We start from the raw sequence: 18,224 nt of genomic DNA, 5'->3' as shown, positions 1-18,224 counted from the left end.
ATAACCAGGTGAACCTGACAAATAACTATAGATACAATAACTATCTCAATGCAGCCTGTGGCAATAATTAATTGCATTAATAATGACCTGATAGGGGAATGCAGTCACATATAACAGTCATTGGCTCAATCCAAATCAGAGGATGGTATGTCACTAATAGTTGCATAAAAATATTATGAACTTGCAGTATATTGATTCCAAAAGTATTCTCTTCCAGTGGTATTAGTATACACGACTCTGGCATGTAGATATGGAGAGTCAGATAAGCAGAAGAGCAGAAAATAGCCTGCAGAGGGGATATATACCTAAATGCAGGCTGTGACACTTGATACCTTCAGATAGTTAATAACTAAATGGAGTCTCATATAAAGACAGAATAGTCAGTCCAAAAACGTCCATGTCGCAATAGATTAGATGAAAACCTTGCAAGCTCATAGAGTGTGTAAATTCAGAGAGAGTTCTCTACAGCAATGTAGGTATACACGTGAGATATAACATATTGTGTACAAAAAGTCAATGAACAAAGCAGAAGCATAAATGCATAATTGCATCATCAGTTGTTTAGATGGTATAGCCATTGTAGACGTGCTCTCCATGTGGAGAAGAGAGAGGGGTTTTCCACTGGCTTCCTCCTTTACTGCTGTTAAAAGACTCCAATTATGGCAATTTTTTTGCAGACAAACACACAGCAACTTACAACATTGTGGGAGCCAACTACAGCACTTATATCTTCCGACTTGATTTTAAAAGTAAGACATTAAACATGAACTAAATAAAACCATTCATGTAAAAACAGCATGTACATATCACTGCACTGCGTTGATTTCATGTGCTCCCTTGCAATGTGCAAGCTGAACCTGCCTCAGCATCCACCACCACATGATGGGGTTACAAGCACACCACAGATATCCATCCTTGCAGGGCTTTCCTTCTTCCTCTCAAGTCTCTATGGTGCACCGGCTGCTGTGTTCACTGGAAACAATAGGAGGGGCTCCTCCAGTGATATTTTCTCCTGTACTCTATGGTAAGCAGCAGCTAATGCACCAGCAAGAAATGCACAACAAGAGCTGAGAGGCTGCCGCACAAGCAGCACCGCTATGTGTGTCCCTCTCTAAACACATTCAGGTAAGAAGAAGCCTTTCAAGCTCTTGCTCAGAGTTCTAACTTTCTGCATCTTTATCCTTGATCATGTGTATTGACCGGGGGGGGGGGGGGGGGGGAATTGGCTACTCTTATTTTATTCATCCTGCTGGTCTGCAGTGTGTACATTTCTTTTTCTCAGAGATGGGATGTGGGATGCGGGACCGTGCAGATGTGATTCTTGTTAAGTGAATGTGCAGCGGTTCTCTTGCAGAGCTAATGCAATAGGAATGTTTCCAGCTGGATCATATGTGTTCAGTGCATTATGCATTTTCTGGGTACTTTATTGGATAGCGAATGCTGCTCACTGTGCCTTCACCAGCATTACAAAGTCAGACCTTATGTAAATCTACATCTGGATAAACTGCTAGAGACATGCTGCTATATATATATATGTATATATGTATGTATGTATGTATGTATGTATGTTTAGAGAGGGACACACATAGCGGTGCTGTGTGTGTATATATATATATATATATATATATATTTATTTTTATTTTTTTGCAATTTACTAATACCTAATGTAAAATAAGTCAGGTTGAAGTCACTTTTTTTTTTTTTACCATGTCCCAGTGAATAAAATAAATAAACTAAGAAAAAAAAACATAAAATGTTATAGTGATGGGTGCATTTCATTCTGCCCTGTTTACGCTGAATGATGATATATTTTCAATTTGTGTACTTTTTATATCAGTAAGTTTTAACTTGGTAGATGCATTGAAAGACCTTGCTTGGAATATTTGGCAACATTTGCCCTGTTACTGACACTTTCAAAGAACCTCTCACAAAATTCACTAATCCAATGTTTAAAACATGTGCAGTACTAGTTCAAAAACTAGAAAAGATGTATCAGAAAAAACATCTCACTAATGCAATGTTTGTTTTTCCTTTGTTACATCTGATGTTTACGACATGATTATATACTGTATATTTAGCGGACATTAATTTGAAGAAATTGGGAGGAAACCTTACCATGCTATACGAACCGCAGAATTTATTTTCCTTTGCTGTCCCTGCCGGGAGTGAAGGGGTTAAATACATCCATGCAATTTTGACAGTTGACGCATTTCTTTTATAAATTGCTGTTAGTTTTCCCTTAACATGCTTCTAATGTACTACCAAATTATCTGTCAGTTTTCAATTTCAGAGATGTATTAATGTCAAATGTTTAAATGTAGGGCCTGTTAAATATCAGCGCCATTGGGCATTTGCTAGGACATGACTTATAATTCCTGCAATCACTGCTGAATTACTTCCACTTCTTACCTTTATTCTGTTATGATCCCATGAAGTAGCTATTTCTGTGCCAGTAGTTACCTGAATATAAGGTGCTCCATAGTAGGACGGTGCTACTTTTACAGCAAGTATAACTCCAACTCAACTGCTGCAACAACCCCGAAATGCCGGGAATGCACTGTCAACCTATGCAAAAAAAGCCATACGTCATTTGCCCTGTGCTATTTCTATGTACAATGTTGGTTAGTACAACTACTGCACCAGTACAGTAGGTTTTGTCACAGACCATGCTGCTCAGAATACACTGCCTCTAACTGCATGAATAATACCTGCTGCCTCCTTCAGTACAACACTTCTTCCCAGGTTTCATGTAATCAATGGTTGCTGTCAAAGTGACTATAACTTTTCCTGTATGTTCGCATGTTTCAGTGCTGTCAGTGGTATGGAGTAGTCATGTATCGGTTTCAAGAGCATGGCTTGTGTGCTAACACTTTTAGTGCTCAGCTTGGATGCATTTTATTTAGGCTTTTAAATTATGTGATCAGTGATGTGCAGACTTCTATTATCAATTAGTGTCCTTCAGAAACCTAGAATTATTTTGTAGTTTTCGTTTTAATAGGCCAACATGAATAGCTTTTGAAAGTTGTTATTGCACACGTACATATGAGTTTCAAGAGGAATCTTTTGTGGCATAAAACCTCGTGTAACATCTATCATCATTTTAATATATATGAACTACCATACCAGGCTCTGTATTGGCAGTCCTTAATGATCAGTCAAGGCCAGTATTCAGTCCCCAATGTCTAGTGCTGAAATCTTATGGGAATAGTATATTACAGTGTACCTGTAAGTGATCCATTCCCTTCGTTCAGCAATAGGTTTATACATTGTGGGATTATCCTGTTTCTTTCATTTTGGTGCAAAGGTTAATGGACAATTTACAGCAGTTCTTAAAGGAAATATTGATACCCATCCTTAAAATGATGCACTATATTCTCCCCTAGATCCTATAAGTGCTGACTTGCTCAAGCATGGCAACATTAACACAATATGGTCAATGTGAGCAAAGAAATAAAAACTGGCAATAACAAACTAGACATTTTTATTTCTACTTGGAATGACAAATGAACTGGTATATATTTGAAATCTGGTGACCTTCATATAAATAGGGTGGATACATTATTAACAAATCAGTAATAAAAAAAAGTAATTGCCATATTTATTGTTTTGTGTAGAAGTTCTCTAGACATTTACTATAAAACATCATGTACCGTTACAGCATGCCAAAATATAGATGAACGTGTACTTACCTCATACATGTACTGTAACTGATCTCTGTACTCCTTTTATAATTGCAGAATCTCAGGTTGGTTTTAAGATTGTTGCATAAATATGTATTCTATATTTTCAAATGTAGTCCAAGTTTGAAAAAATCATCTCTATCTTTTTATATAATTTCTAAATTCTCTTTCCACAATTTCCTCTGGTTTTAGACCCAATAGAGTAACAGTGGGTCTAGTGGCTTTGCAACATATTGAATAGAGTCCTGCCTCTATACCAATGAAGTTTATTTTATTTTTTTACCAATGAATTAGCAAACTAACGGGGTTATTCTATATCTGCCAAAGTGGCCGGTCTGTCTATGTTCGGATTCAATTTCCCATTGACTTCAATGGGAAATTTCGGGCTGAAAACTGCTTGATTTGACCCTTCAGCGGCTATAAAATAATGGGGCCCCAAAGCATCCGATTTGCACAACGATCAACTAAAAAATCCTAATGAGGTCAATGAGATGTTCCGGCCGATTGGAGTGCAATCGGTCACTTTGGAGCATGTTAAATAAGTCTCATGAGACTGCCAGTGTATCAGCTACCCCTGACCTGAACGGAGCTTTGGACTTACTCTCCTGGACGGTATGGACGCTACTGAAGGACTCTCTAAACATACATTGTGACAGATGAGAGCACTGCAGGTCATCTGACTGCAGAACCCTGGAGTGAACAAGGCTATCCGTCTCTGCTTCCCCGTGTGTTCCGGTGTCCGAGTGGTAACAGCTGTCATTGTCATAATCAATGCCCGTTATTCATTTATCTGATGTACGCAGAACCTTTTATCATTTTTAATAAATAAATTGTTTATACATATTTCACGATGAGCGTTGTGCGCTGTTTTCTGTTTTGTTTTGTCTCCCCTTCCATGCGCATTTTGCATGACACCATCCATGCGCACTTACCATGACACCTTCCATGCGCACTTACCATTATGTCCTGCTAATGTCTCTATACTTCTTAGATTGCAAGCTCTTCAGAGACGGTGGCTAATTTTTCTAATGTTTCCTTTTATGTTGGCAAGGCTTATTCCCATTATGTCTCCTATTGTTTTTGTACGTGCATAATTGCAGTGAAGTGCTATGTACTTGAAGGGCACTATACCAAATATATATACAGTCATGTGAAAAAGAAAGTACACCCTCTTTGAATTCTATGGTTTTACATATCAGGACATAATAACAATCATCTGTTCCGTAGCAGGTCTTAAAATTATGTAAATACAACCTCAGATGAACAACAACACATGACATATTACACTGTGTCACGATTTATTTAACAAAAATAAAGCCAAAATGGAGAAGCCATGTGTGAAAAACTAAGTATACCTTATGATTCAATAGCTTGTAGAACCACCTTTAGCAGTAATAACTTGAAGTAATTGTTTTCTGTATGACTTTATCAGTCTCACATCGTTGTGGAGGAATTTTGGCCCTCTCTTCTTTACAACATTGCTTCAGTTCATTGAGGTTTGTTGGCATTTGTTTATGCACAGCTCTCTTAAGGTCCAGCCACAGCATTTCAATCGGGTTGAGGTCTGGACTTTGACTGGGCCATTGCAATACCTTGATTCTTTTCTTTTTCAGCCATTCTGTTGTAGATTTGCTGGTGTACTGGGGATCATTGTCCCGTTGCATGACCCCAATTTTGGCCAAGCTTTAGCTGTCGGACAGATGGCCTCACATTTGACTCTAGAATAGTTTGATATAGAGAGGAGTTCATGGTCGACTCAATAACTGCAAGGTTCCCAAGTGCTGTGGCTGCAAAAACAAGCCCAAATCATCACCCCTCCACCACCGTGCTTGACAGTTGGTATGAGGTGTTTGTGCTGATAAGCTGTGTTTGGTTTTCGCCAAACATGGTGCTGTGCATTATGGCCAAACATCTCCACTTTGGTCTCGTATGTCCAAAGGACATTGTTCCAGAAGTCTTGTGGTTTGTTCAGATGCAACTTTGCAAACCTAAGCCGTACTGCCATGTTCTTTTAGAGAGAAGAGGCTTTCTCCTGGCAACCCTTCCAAACAAACCATACTTGTTCAGTCTTTTTCTAATTGTACTGTCATGAACTTTAACATTTAACATGCTAACTGAGGCCTGTAGAGTCTGAGATGTAACTCTTGTTTTTTTTGCAATTTCTCTGAGCATTGCACGGTCTGACCTTGGGGTGAATTTGCTGGGACGTCCACTCCTGGGAAGTTTGGCAACTGTCTTGAATGTTTTCCACTTTTGAATAATCTTTCTCACTGTAGACATTGTATGGCATTGTGTTAACACGCACCTGAATGCTCCAGACCAGAAAACTGCTAAACCTTTGGCTTTTATAGAGGTGGTCACACTTGCTGATGATCAATTAATCAAGGGCATTTGATTAGCAGCATCTGTCTGCTACTTAGCATCTTAATTCCTATGGAAGCAGTAAGGGTATATTTAGTTTTTCACACATAACTTCTTCATTTTGGCTTTAGTTTTGTTAGATAAATCATGACCCGGTGTAATATGTCAAGTGTTGTTGTTCATCTGTGGTTGTATTTACCTAATTTTTAGACCTGCTAAGGAACAGATGATTGTTATGTCCTGATATGTAAAACCATGGAATTCAGAGAGGGTGTACTTTCTTTTTCACATGACTGTGTATGTGTGTGTGTGTGTAACGCACTTTCTCCCACCCCCTAGGAGATATGTAGGTAGGTATTCTCCGTAAACGACTTTGCTTCATCTTCTACAAGGTAGGAAGCGATGCGTTGTAGAGGCCAACGGCATGATGTTCAATACATTCTCTAGTGTTTCCACGCTTCGTAATTGTTCTGCCATTGGGTTCTTGGCTAATTTTCCAGTTCGGTTGCCACGGGAACAACACATTTTTCATCTGGGCTTGTGACCAGCATTAGCTGGGTTGAGAGATGTGTGGCTACGGTGTGTGTAGAGTGCAATACCTGTGGCCCACAGGAGGCCTGAGCCTCCGCTGCTGGGAGCCTGGGGTGTACTATACTATGGCCGCTTCATCGATGATATTATTATTATTTGGGAGGTTGATGTCACAGCTCTTTCTGATGTCCTGCGTTCTTTAGATCAGAATGATATGGGTTTGAGGTTTACATATGACATTAGTCCCATTTCTGTGGTTTTTCTGGATCTTGTTTTAACCTCAGATCCAGAGGGTAACATTGTTACCACCACACACTTCAAATCTGTCTCAGTGAACAATTACGTTCATGCATCTAGCAACCATCATGCACTATGGCTCAAAAATATTCCCCTGGGACAGTTTCATCGTCTCAAAAGAAACTGTTCCATGGAGAGCGATTTTCTATGTCAATCGAAAGATCTGAGCAATAAATTTTTGTTGAAAGGTTATGATCCCGGTCTTGTTGATGACTCTTTTAGAAGGTGAGGGCCTCTGATAGATCTACATTACTTAAGAAATGCTCCATTAATAAACATATAGGTTACAATACTCCGAGGATTGGATCGGTTAATACCGATGTGGTTTCTAGATTTATTACTACTTTTAACCAATCCTATAGATCCATTCAGGGTATTCTTAATACCCATTGGAGCATCTTAAAGTGCGATCCACATTTAGGCAATATTCTTCCAGAGAAAATACCTATTGTTTATAGGAAGGCAAAAAACATCAAGAATACTTTAGCTCCGAGCAAATTGAGACCTATTGCTGCAGCTACCAATGCCACACCTCTGGGCCGAATGGGCAACCATAGATGTGGTAGGGGCCGCTGCATCACATGCAAACACCTAGCTAATAAATCGGAGTTTGTCTCCCTTCAGAAGGGTGGACAATATGATGTTAAGGCAGCATCAACTGCCTGAGTACATTTGTTGTCTACCTCTTGCAATGTGGTTGCGGCCTTCAATATGTTGGCCACACCACTCGATCCCTTAGCACTCGGTTCCTGGAACATAGGAAGAATGTGATCAATGGTGTCACTACCCATAGTCTACCTAGACATTTTACTTGTATACATCACAAGGATCCTGGTTCTTTGACCATTATGGGCATTGAGCACATTCCTCCTTCTGCTCTAGGAGGGGATCGTTTTAAATCTCTGTGTCGAAGGGAGACATTCTGGATCCACCGGTTCGGGCCACTTGCCCCCGGTGGTCTAAATGAATGTTTGGATACCAGTACTCTGGTATGAGTTACTAGGTCCGGTTTTGGTTCTGTGCCCTCTGGGTCACTTCCTGTTACTCATACACATCCCCTTTCCCATCCATTTCCGATCTCCTTTTCCTTATTTACCTCAATTTCCATCCCTTTCTATATCCCCCAGATAATTTTGGTTGGTATTGGTAGGTTTTATGTTAAATAATTATTAATTATTATTATATGTATTTTACAGGTTTATTTATACATATCTATGCATATAGGTAATTATTTTATTTTAGCCCCTTTGTTTGTGAATGAACATTATTGGACTCTCTGTCTTCTTTATATATATATATATATATATATATATATATATATATATATATATATATATATATATAATCTCCACCCGGTCACGCACGACCGCACCCTCCAACACTCTGTCCCCCACCTGGAAACACAGTCCCCCAAAGTACGGAGGGGCCCTCGGCACCCGACCACCCAGATGTCCCCGAGTAAATAAACCCTCCCAAAGTGTGGTACAGCGCTGCCCACTAAAGTGTATGGTTGGTGCACTTGATGGTTAGGTAACTGCTGGGTTCTCGAACACCCAGGCATGCCGATTAAGCAAGATGGGATCCACGGATCCAGTAACGTCTCTGCAAAGCCTCCGCCTCTACGTTGGGTAGGTCCCACGTGGATTGTACCATGTATGCAATGTCTCTAATGGTAGATGGGTGATCTGGTCCCAGATCACCTAAGGCCAGCACAGTCGCGTCCTGGCGAAATCCCTATCACGATCTTAAGGGGAGTCGGGGCCTAGCTGAGGCCTAAGGGGGTCTCTGGCCTAGTGCAGGTGCAACAGACACCTGCACACGCACACCCTACCCTTGTCCTGTCCCAGCTTCGACTGACGTGGCTGCATCGCGCGAAATGTAGCAACTCTCAGAGCAGGGGAATCCTGGAACCCGATTCGCTGGTGTGTAGCATGTGATCTATTTCGCCCGAGGCATGATGGGGCTTGTAGTTTCCCTCGGAGCCCTTTCCTGCCTGGCCACCACTCTGTAGTGCCACCTCGCATGCGCAGAGTCTCGTGCATGCGCAATTGAAAACAAGATGGCGGTGCCCTTTCCGGGTGCCTCCGGCGACTTGGTCGCCTCCCAGAGAACCGGCACTTCACCCGCAGCCGTGGCACCTCTCCCCGCAATCTCCTCGGCCTCCATGGCCAGTCACAGCGGCAGCAAAGATAAGGGGACCAGGGGGACCCAGGCCACATATATATCTATATATCAAAGGAGCTATACCTTTTAAAAATATATATACCATATCTCTCCCACTCATCCCCCCCTCCCCCCCACCTCCCCTTAGGTGGGAAGTCTGAGGTCTCTAGAGCTGAACCGTGTTAATTTCAGCTTCGGGGACCCCCAGCTCCCCAAGATACCTCCTAAAGGGGCTACCGGTATCTCATATCTGTGTTAAAGGTCCCACAATTCGCGGGCCAATAGAAAGCCACAAAGGATAAAGGTGTGGCTTCCAATTGGGACACAGGACTTTTAAACAGACCTTTTCTGTCCCCAGCCAGTGCTGCTATCAGTAGCCAATTTAGAGACCAGTATCTTTGGAAGCAGGGAGTTCAGGAGCTGAAATGAATGTGGTTCCCCTAATGAAAAAATAAAATCGCCTTCAAGAGGCAACACCACTTTAAAGCATCTATTAATCTCAACTAGTTATCTAAATGTAGATATATAGGAAACCGGTGCTTCAGACATGAACAAGTCCCTTTAAAATATAAAGAATCTGCGCTAGGACCACTCCAATAAACACTGTATGTAATATAAATTCCCTAATAGGGATGGGGGACTAGTACCTAGTGCTCCTGAGCACAAATATACAGTACATAGAATGTCCCATAACTCACTGTTAGCTTCCAAAGTCCACAGATGCAGTCCCCAAGCAGTATTCAGCGGCGTGCAATCCACCAAAGCAAGGCAACAGGAACAGATGAGAGAGGCACCTTGATAAAGGGCACACGGCCCGAAACGCGTAGGTGTGTTACCTGCTGCTGCTATTGGGGGCTATGTCTGATCCTTCAATGGAATAAAGTGTTTTTTATGCTACCGTGAGCCTCCTCCTGCTTCTTAGGCAGTGCACTGCCTCTCTCACCTGTTCCTAGTTATCTAAATGTGTTATTGCTTCAGATAAAAAAAAATCTTAAGGGAATGGTATGGAAACTCTTTGGTTAAACATAATTGGTCTTGTTTATAAATTTGTGTTATAGACGGTGAGCACTGCCTATTGAGACTTAATTTGTCCCATAAGGATCCGTATATTAATGTTAGCAATGAATGGATATGAAATTCTTGAGAGAGGTAAACACTGTTTTTCATGTTTTGCTTCCTCTCAATTAGAATACTTCCTTTCTACATCTGACTCTTTCAATTCAAGAAGGCTTTCTGTAGCATTTTCATTGTGACATCATAGTCATGAATGAAAAGAAACAGCCAGGGCATTGAAAGGACGAACTATATTCTGCGAAGTGGTAGTGAGAAAAATGATGAAATAGATGGGAAACAGATTCCAGGCAACTAACAATAGATCAAAAATAATTGTTTTTTTATTTTGCACTTGCAATGCAGGCCGCGCTGTACTGTACTGCACCGACACACTTTATTCGAGCAAATACCCGGTATGTACCTGGCAGATACCTGGAATGCGCCGCTCCTCACCTCTGACAAGCCCCGTTGCATTTGCCTTCCCAGCCTGGGTTCATGCCTGGCTGACGGGCGGCTGATCTGTTAAATGATAATGATTAGGATTTAATAGGCTGCAATGCTTCGCGTGTCTACCAGATGGCATAAATTCATGAATTGTAATGCAGTATATATATATGTACTGTGCAGTATTGCAGCCAGCGGGAATAAAATGCTTCAATCCCTGCCGGAAAATAACTCAATGCACTCGGGCAGAAAACAGTCACAAACCTCAATACACCCGGGTATACCCGAATTCGTGGGACTAGCCGAGCTCGAATAAAGTGTGTCGCCAGTGTACATAGAATTCTGCCAGTACAAAAAAAATCCCTGCGACCGTGTTTTAAAATGTACTGTAATGTTGGTGCCTGAAGCACAAAGAGATGTAGTGACTTGTCCAAGTGGGTACGTGAAGGTGATAAAAAAGGCGCGAACAACTAAAAGTGAATAAAAACAATAAATGTGTTAAAATAAAATATTACACAAATGTGATAAATAAGTGAAATATAAAGGTCTAATATCCCAGCTCAAACCCTCTGGTGGGACCTGTCTTCACGAGTTCCAAGATGCATGGATAATTCTCAAACAATCCAGGGGGAGCATATAAGGGAAAAGAAGACAGACAATGCATAGAATTGAAGTGCAGATGTTTGGAGTGTTTGAAATAAAACACTATATATATTCGTGGCTCTTATGTACAGCCTACTCACAGGATACAGAAGAAAATAAGGCACTTGCAAGGAGGGCTGCTACCCGTAGTATTCAGTGGATGTGTGCTGGTCAGGACTCTCATCCAATGGCACAGAGGGTGGTGAGTGAATGATGTGGAGAGATAGAAGAGACTAACATAGCACAGATCAATAAAGTAAATGTAGTCTTTATGTATAAAATGCGCACTCACAATTGTGCAATAAAATCAAGGCATGTATCACTCAATAGTGAATAAGTGGGTCACCGCACCGCGATCTCTCTCACCGCTTCCCTTCAGTATGTTGTTTTCCTCTGCTCGTGGGATCTGTACAGGGGCCGCCTCTCTGTCCGTTGCGTCCGTCGGAGTGTCTGACATCACTCTTACTGTGGAGGTGGTTAGGTACGGATCGCCTCAAGGTCCAAAAAACACCCAGTAGAACTGTTCCGGCTTCGTCTCCTTATTCACTATTGAGTGATACATGCCTTGATTTTATTGCACAATTGTGAGTGCGCATTTTATATTTTATACATAAAGACTACATTTACTTTATTGATCTGACTTGTCCAAGGTCACAAGGAAAAGTGACACTGGGAATCAAAATTACTGTAGTTCTACAGCTTCAAACACACAGGTGTACATCACCACGTTAGCTGAAAACCTAAACCAGTCATTTGGCAGGTTAAGACAGTGTTTGGTTGCCTTAGGATACTGTACACACAGCTGAGTGTGGAGGCTGACTCCTTTTTCCTTCCTGGGAAATTGGAAGTAGAAAGAGAGAATGACAATGGGGACATTGCCCCTTTCTCTATCCCAGTATCTAAGAAAAAAGAGGATACAGTATCAGAAATGCAGATAGAAAGTCAGAGGAAGTGACAGAGATATAGATATTGACAATGTGAAATATGGCTGTTTCACTGCACCAATAACTTAATTACTATATTCTACTAACATGGGAGTTTTTCGACCTTATTGGGTCTCCCCATATATAATTCTCTATATTGTCTTTGTACTTTATATTTCTTTCCTGCTGTGTGCAGGGAAAAAAAACTAGGGTGTTTTGGAGGCTGTTTTGATTTTCAGGAGTCTCTCTAAAGTTAAGGGAGCTTTGGCCAGTAGGGTTTGGGTTTTTATCTTCTATTGCTCCTTTTAGCGAGTACAGTACCATGAAATGGAAACACAGTTTAGATGGGTCTTATCCACCGAAGGATATCAAGGGTACTTTATTTACGTCTGAGGATTATCTCAGAATAAGCAAAAGGATACTGTGCATAATACAACACCATCCAGAAGGACCACTGCCAAGTATGAGTAATATGTTGCTTCATATCACTGTTAGTATTAGTTTACAGGTTATTTTCTGTAGTAGCTTGTTCCAGCTGAGGGCTTCATCTGATGTGACAGCTCAGCTTCCATTGAAAGTGCTTTGCTGGCTATATGAAAGAGCAAATGTGTTTTGCACGCAGCGTAGCCTCTTACATTTTATCCATTCACTGCAGTTGCCTCAATGACCTGATCCACAAGGAATCCATGGAAAAAATCAATTCATAAAAAGGATTTAAATTGGCTTTCCTTCTTAATACATACATACATACATTGTTGCTTTTCAGGGGGTGCACCATTTTAATGTGGTTGTATGAAGGCTGAAAATTAGTGAGGCAACAACACTGCTTTACTGGTATTCCTTGGTGGTTCTTCTAGATTTTGCAGGGTTGAGGTTCTCAAAAAGGCCATAGAGCCCATCACGACCATCATCAACCATACTGTCCAAGCAAAGCTCTACGCGTGTCTATGATGACTTCTCCACTCTAGGTATATGGTTGGCCATCATTTATTTTGTAATGTATGTTTATGAGATTTAACTGATTAAGGAGCAATAGATGTCCTAGTAACCTACAGCTCAGTGGTGTGTTTTATTAAAAGATCTGAAAATAACTGTTTCAAAATCTTCTGAGTACGTTGATGATCTCTCTCTCTCTCTACTCTCCTCTCTTGCCTCTCTCTTGCCTCTCTCTGTCCTTAAATTGTTACACGGAGCCCATATAAATTGCAAAGCCAGCAGTACAACCTACTTCACACTGATGATACCCATTAAGGTTGAAACATGTCTGAATGGTTTCTCTGGCTTTGCATCTGATTCCCATGCTATGCTTTAAAGCTGTGTTAACAGCGAGCATTAGCTTATATGGGCTCCATGTAACAATGTTTTTTTAGTCAAAAGGTGACACGGTGTGCTAATTTGCATGTCATTTCCCAGAATCCCTTGCTGCAGTGGAAGCACTGTATGCTGGGTGATCATGGTGAAAGGCAGGGTTGCAGACCTGCCTAAGACATGTGAATGTGCTCACAAGTGATCTTTTTATTTGAGATATATAGATATATATAGATATATATATAGATATATATATATATATATAGATATATCTATATATAACACACAGAGTTGGTGCCGCAAACAGATACCACTCACTCTCCTGTGGCCCACTGCTGACCACCTCTCTGACTGGAGCTCTATTGCTGACACTGCTCTATCTGGTCTGTGTGACTGGTGCCTGCTGTATACAGTGAGCGGGATGCCGGGGGCCTCACAATGCCTCTTACTTACCTTCATTTTGGACACCCCTTCTCCTCTGGATATCCTGTGCAGCGTCATAGCAAGTATCTGGACAGTATTATGCTAAACAGAGCCCTTGGGCTACTACACACTCTGTCTGCCTTAGCTTATATTAGTTACATCTAGCTCTGGCATTAGGGAGTCATTCTTATATGTTTTCTCCCTTGTATTCTCTGCTGACTCACTGCTATACACTCCATATCTATGGTGGACCCAACTTTTGCATATCCTAGACATTTATCATTTGTCTCTTTCTGGTTTATGCAGATTTCAATATGCAATAAATGAAAAAGCAAACATAGTGCAAATAAAGTTGATTCAAACGATGTGGTGTGATTATATCTATTGAATGGAGACTCATGTGGTGTCAAATATAATCAGTCATGTCAGAGATCAGTGGCTATAGCTTGACTCTGTGAATGGTAGATGAACCCCACAACTGGATAATTGGTGAGATCTGAACAGCATACGCAGCAACCTCAGCAATCAGGATTATAGAAAGGAAAGAGAGGCTTCCATAGCGTAACACAATATAATACCTTTATACACGCAATACAATTAACACTTACAGTGTCATAAAAGCAAATGGGCACATAAAAAATGGGTGATATCACCAGCTCCAGTCTCCTCCGTCTCGGATACCATGCTCTGGACCGCGGGGGCCGTCAAGAGTCGGCTGGCACACCTGTGGAACGACCGGAACGGGGAACCTCTGTGTCCTCTGCGTCATACACTTCCAAGGTCTTTTTTGGCATCCGTCAATGTGATCCGTGTAGCTCTTGTGGTGGATTCACTGGGGAACACAGCTCTTCTCGCAGGGAGACAGCCGGTACTTCCGGGTACTGGCTGATGACATCACTCTCAGCGACTCTACGCGGTTCACTAAACAGTCATGACTCCTGACGAAACGACACTGTTTAGTGAAACTACACTGTTTAGTGAAACGCGTAGAGTCGCTGAGAGTGACGTCAAGCTATTGCCACTGATCTCTGACATGACTGATTATATTTGACACCACGTGAGTCTCCATTCAATAGATATAATCACACCACATCGTTTGAATCAACTTTATTTGCACTATGTTTGCTTCTTCATTTATTGCATATTGAAATATGCGCTCCCCTGTTTTTCCAAGACGTGCTGCAACAAGAAGTGGAAATCACAGATCATCCACTAAAGGTTTTTTTTGAGCTGCATTCTTTTCACTTATCACTTGTGTTTTTCACTATATATATATATATATATATATATATATATATATATATATATATATATATATATATATATATAACGGGTATTCCTCCACCCAATCGCAAATAGGGTCTCCTAGGGGAAATGCTACTCTGGTTACAAGGCATAATAGTGTGGCGCACCTGCTGGCTTACAGGACTCCTGAGTCTCCCGCTTGATGGTATTATGGGGAAGGTCAGGACAGGCTTCTGGGGACATACTCAGTACGTACTCACGGTGACAGTGCCTCCATCTATTGCAGGCCCCAGGATATGGGGTGGAATCCCTGGAATAGAACGCCCCACACAGGGATGAGAGATTCCAGGGATGAGAGATGAGAGATTCCAGTCTCACAACCGCTTCTTCATAATCAGGAACACATTATTTCCTCTGCAGCACACTGTACAGCATACACAGTCACAGCAGTACTTCTCAAGAGTTCTCCCTCAGGATGACCCTGGCCCTTCACTCCCAGTCAGGGCCCTGGAAGCAGGCCTAGCTCTTCCACTACCCCCTATCAGAGTAGTGGGAACAGTCTACCAGCCTCTCCCAGGGGGAAGGCCTCAAGCCTGCCAGGTCCCTGACAGCTCGGTTAGGTAAGACTCAGCTCCTCTCAGGGTAGGAGCAACTGACTCAATACAGGAAATGCAGATCATTAAGACAGATACAACAAGAGCCCGCCCCTGTCCCTTATTGGACACAGGCCTGACTGCACTGCTTTCTCTGCCTCACTGATCTGCAGTGAGTGGGGAGAACCCATCTTTACTCCTGGCAAACCTGCCCTTAGCAGGGATTATTGCACAGAAGGAGGACAGAATAATAGCCCAAACCTACCAGGGCTATATATATATTCACAATCACTGCGCCACCCACTGTTTGCATTCTTTGCATATTTCTAACTACACATGCGCAGTATATATTGGGCAGGAGTGTATCTCATCCTTGAATACACTGGCCCTTTAAGGCGCATACGAGTATCTACAGTTGAAATAGTGTGCCAGGACTGCTGTAATAGCCCCATGCATGTATGCACAGTTATGGCAACATGTTCTGTGGGTTTTTAACAGTGCAGAACCTGAGAATCACTACTGTAGAAGCTATTCTATTAGATTGTATAGCGCTCGCGTCGCGCATGCGCAGTAAACCCTGGTAGGACAGAATGAGCCTTGTGAGCACCCATAGTATACCATAACAGCAGTTTAACTTCTAAACAAGATGGTGGTGCGTTCCAGCATAGGGCTGCGGTCCACAACGGACAGTCACACATGGTTTTCGCGGTTTTTTTTTTGTTTTATACACAGGTGAGCATGATTTTTAATCACTTTGGTTTGATAGATGTGGGTATATAAGGGTTTACACTGGCATTTACACACTGCACGTCCCTGAGGAAGGTCACGTTTTGATGACCGAAACGTTGGATGCAGTGCCTATGTATTTATCCTGAATACAACAGCTTTGGATTTCCCTGACTGTGTGCTGTCTCGTTTTTCCTGGATCTCCATCTGGTAAAATCTTTTTGTGTATGTGCATATATGGGATAAGCATCAGTGGATAATCTGTTTACAGTGTGCCAACTGCTCTCTATTTTTCTATATATATATATACACATACATACATACATACATATATATATATATGTTCGACAATTAATTATAACTACACGCCCGTGGCGATTTAGGCTGCTGGTGACCCGTTGCTGCGGCTCTATGAATTCCCCTGCTCGCTTCAAATGTTTTTTTTTTTATATAGAATATATAATCCCCCTCCCTGATTGGGTTAACGCGGGGAAGAGGGCCGGCAGGCAGCGCTGGGTTAGCCCCTTCCCCCGATCTCCTCCCTCTCCTGATCTCCTTCCCCTCTTGTCCCTGATCTCCTCCCCCCCGATCCCCGCTTGATGCCCTGTGGTGTCCGCCACCTTTTCTGCACAGAGGTACCGGTAAGTACTCTCTCATGCCTCCCCGCATGTTTCTCATACCCTCATGCCTCCCCTCCATGTCTCTCATACCCTCATGCCTCGCCCCTTGTCTCCGGTGTGTTACCTTATATCTAGCCCCTGTGGCTGCTTGCACCTCTCACCGTGGCTGCATCCACAGAGAGGAGGAGGAGGGGGGGAGACAGACTGTTCCCTTGCCTCCCACCGCTCCCTTGCCTCCCACCGCTCCCTTGCCTCCCATGGGCACACCACCTGGGATGCGGGAGATGGGAGCGGGGGGGGGGGGGGTTGTGTTGCGCGGCTGTGCACGTGGGTGCCATGCCTCAATTTCCTTCCATGCCTCCCTGCCATGAGGCGAATCCCCCCCCCCGCCGTGCGGCAAACCCCCTCTGCCATGGGAGACCCCCCTACCGTGCAGAGGGCCCGCTGCCGTGCGGAGGCCCCCGCTGCCATGGGCGACCCCCCCCCCCCCTCACCTGCAGTGCGGAGGGCCCCCTGCCTTGCGGGTGACTGTGTGACTGTGTGTGTGTGTGTTTGACTGAGTGTGTGTGTGTGTGTGTGTGTTTGACTGAGTGTGTGTGTGTGTGTGTTTGACTGAGTGTGTGTGTGTGTGTTTCACTGTGTGTGTGTGTGTGTGTGTGTTTAACTCAGTGTGTGTGTGTGTGTGTTTGACTGAGTGTGTGTGTGTGTGTGTTTGTTTGACTGTGTGTGTGTGTTTGACGGAGTGTGTGTGTCTGTTTGACTGAGTGTGTGTGTGTTTGACTGTGTGTGTGTGTGTGTGTGCGTGACTGTGTGTGTGTGTGTGTGTGTGTGTGTGTGTGTGTGTGTGTGTGTGTGTGTGTGTGTGACTGAGTGGCTGTGTGTGTCACTAAGTGACTGTGTGAGACTGTGTGTGTGTGTGTGTACAGACACCCACCCACACTCACTGTCACCTGCCCACCCAAAGTCACGTCACCGTCACCTGCTCAGTCAGTCACCATCACCTGCTCAGTCAGTCACCGTTACCCAGTCACCCACCTCCTGACCCTCTCTCTCTCGGTCACGCTCTGCCACTCTCTCTCTCTCACCCTCTCTCTCACCCTCTCTCTGTCTCTCTCTCACCCTCTCTCTGTCTCTCTCTCACCCTCTCTCTGTCTCTCTCTCACCCTCTCTCTGTCTCTCTCTCTCTCACCCTCTCTCTGTCTCTCTCTCTCACCC

At 42.9% G+C, this 18,224-nt stretch overlaps 1 protein-coding gene across 1 annotated transcript in view; it reads left to right on the top strand.

The window, feature by feature from the left end:
• The first annotated feature begins 993 nt into the window (after positions 1-993).
• FBXO10 (F-box protein 10) overlaps positions 994-18,224 on the top strand; it is a 230,830-nt gene continuing 213,599 nt past the window's right edge. Inside the window, exon 1 of the mRNA XM_075602769.1 lies at positions 994-1,125. The gene's annotated coding sequence lies outside the window, so the exon portion shown is untranslated. The remainder of the gene's footprint in view (positions 1,126-18,224) is intronic.

Source organism: Ascaphus truei, chromosome 1, assembly GCF_040206685.1.
Source record: "Ascaphus truei isolate aAscTru1 chromosome 1, aAscTru1.hap1, whole genome shotgun sequence".
NCBI classification, from domain to species: domain Eukaryota; kingdom Metazoa; phylum Chordata; class Amphibia; order Anura; family Ascaphidae; genus Ascaphus; species Ascaphus truei.
Note: the sequence above shows the minus strand (reverse complement) of the source record. Positions and strands in the feature narration are given on the sequence as shown.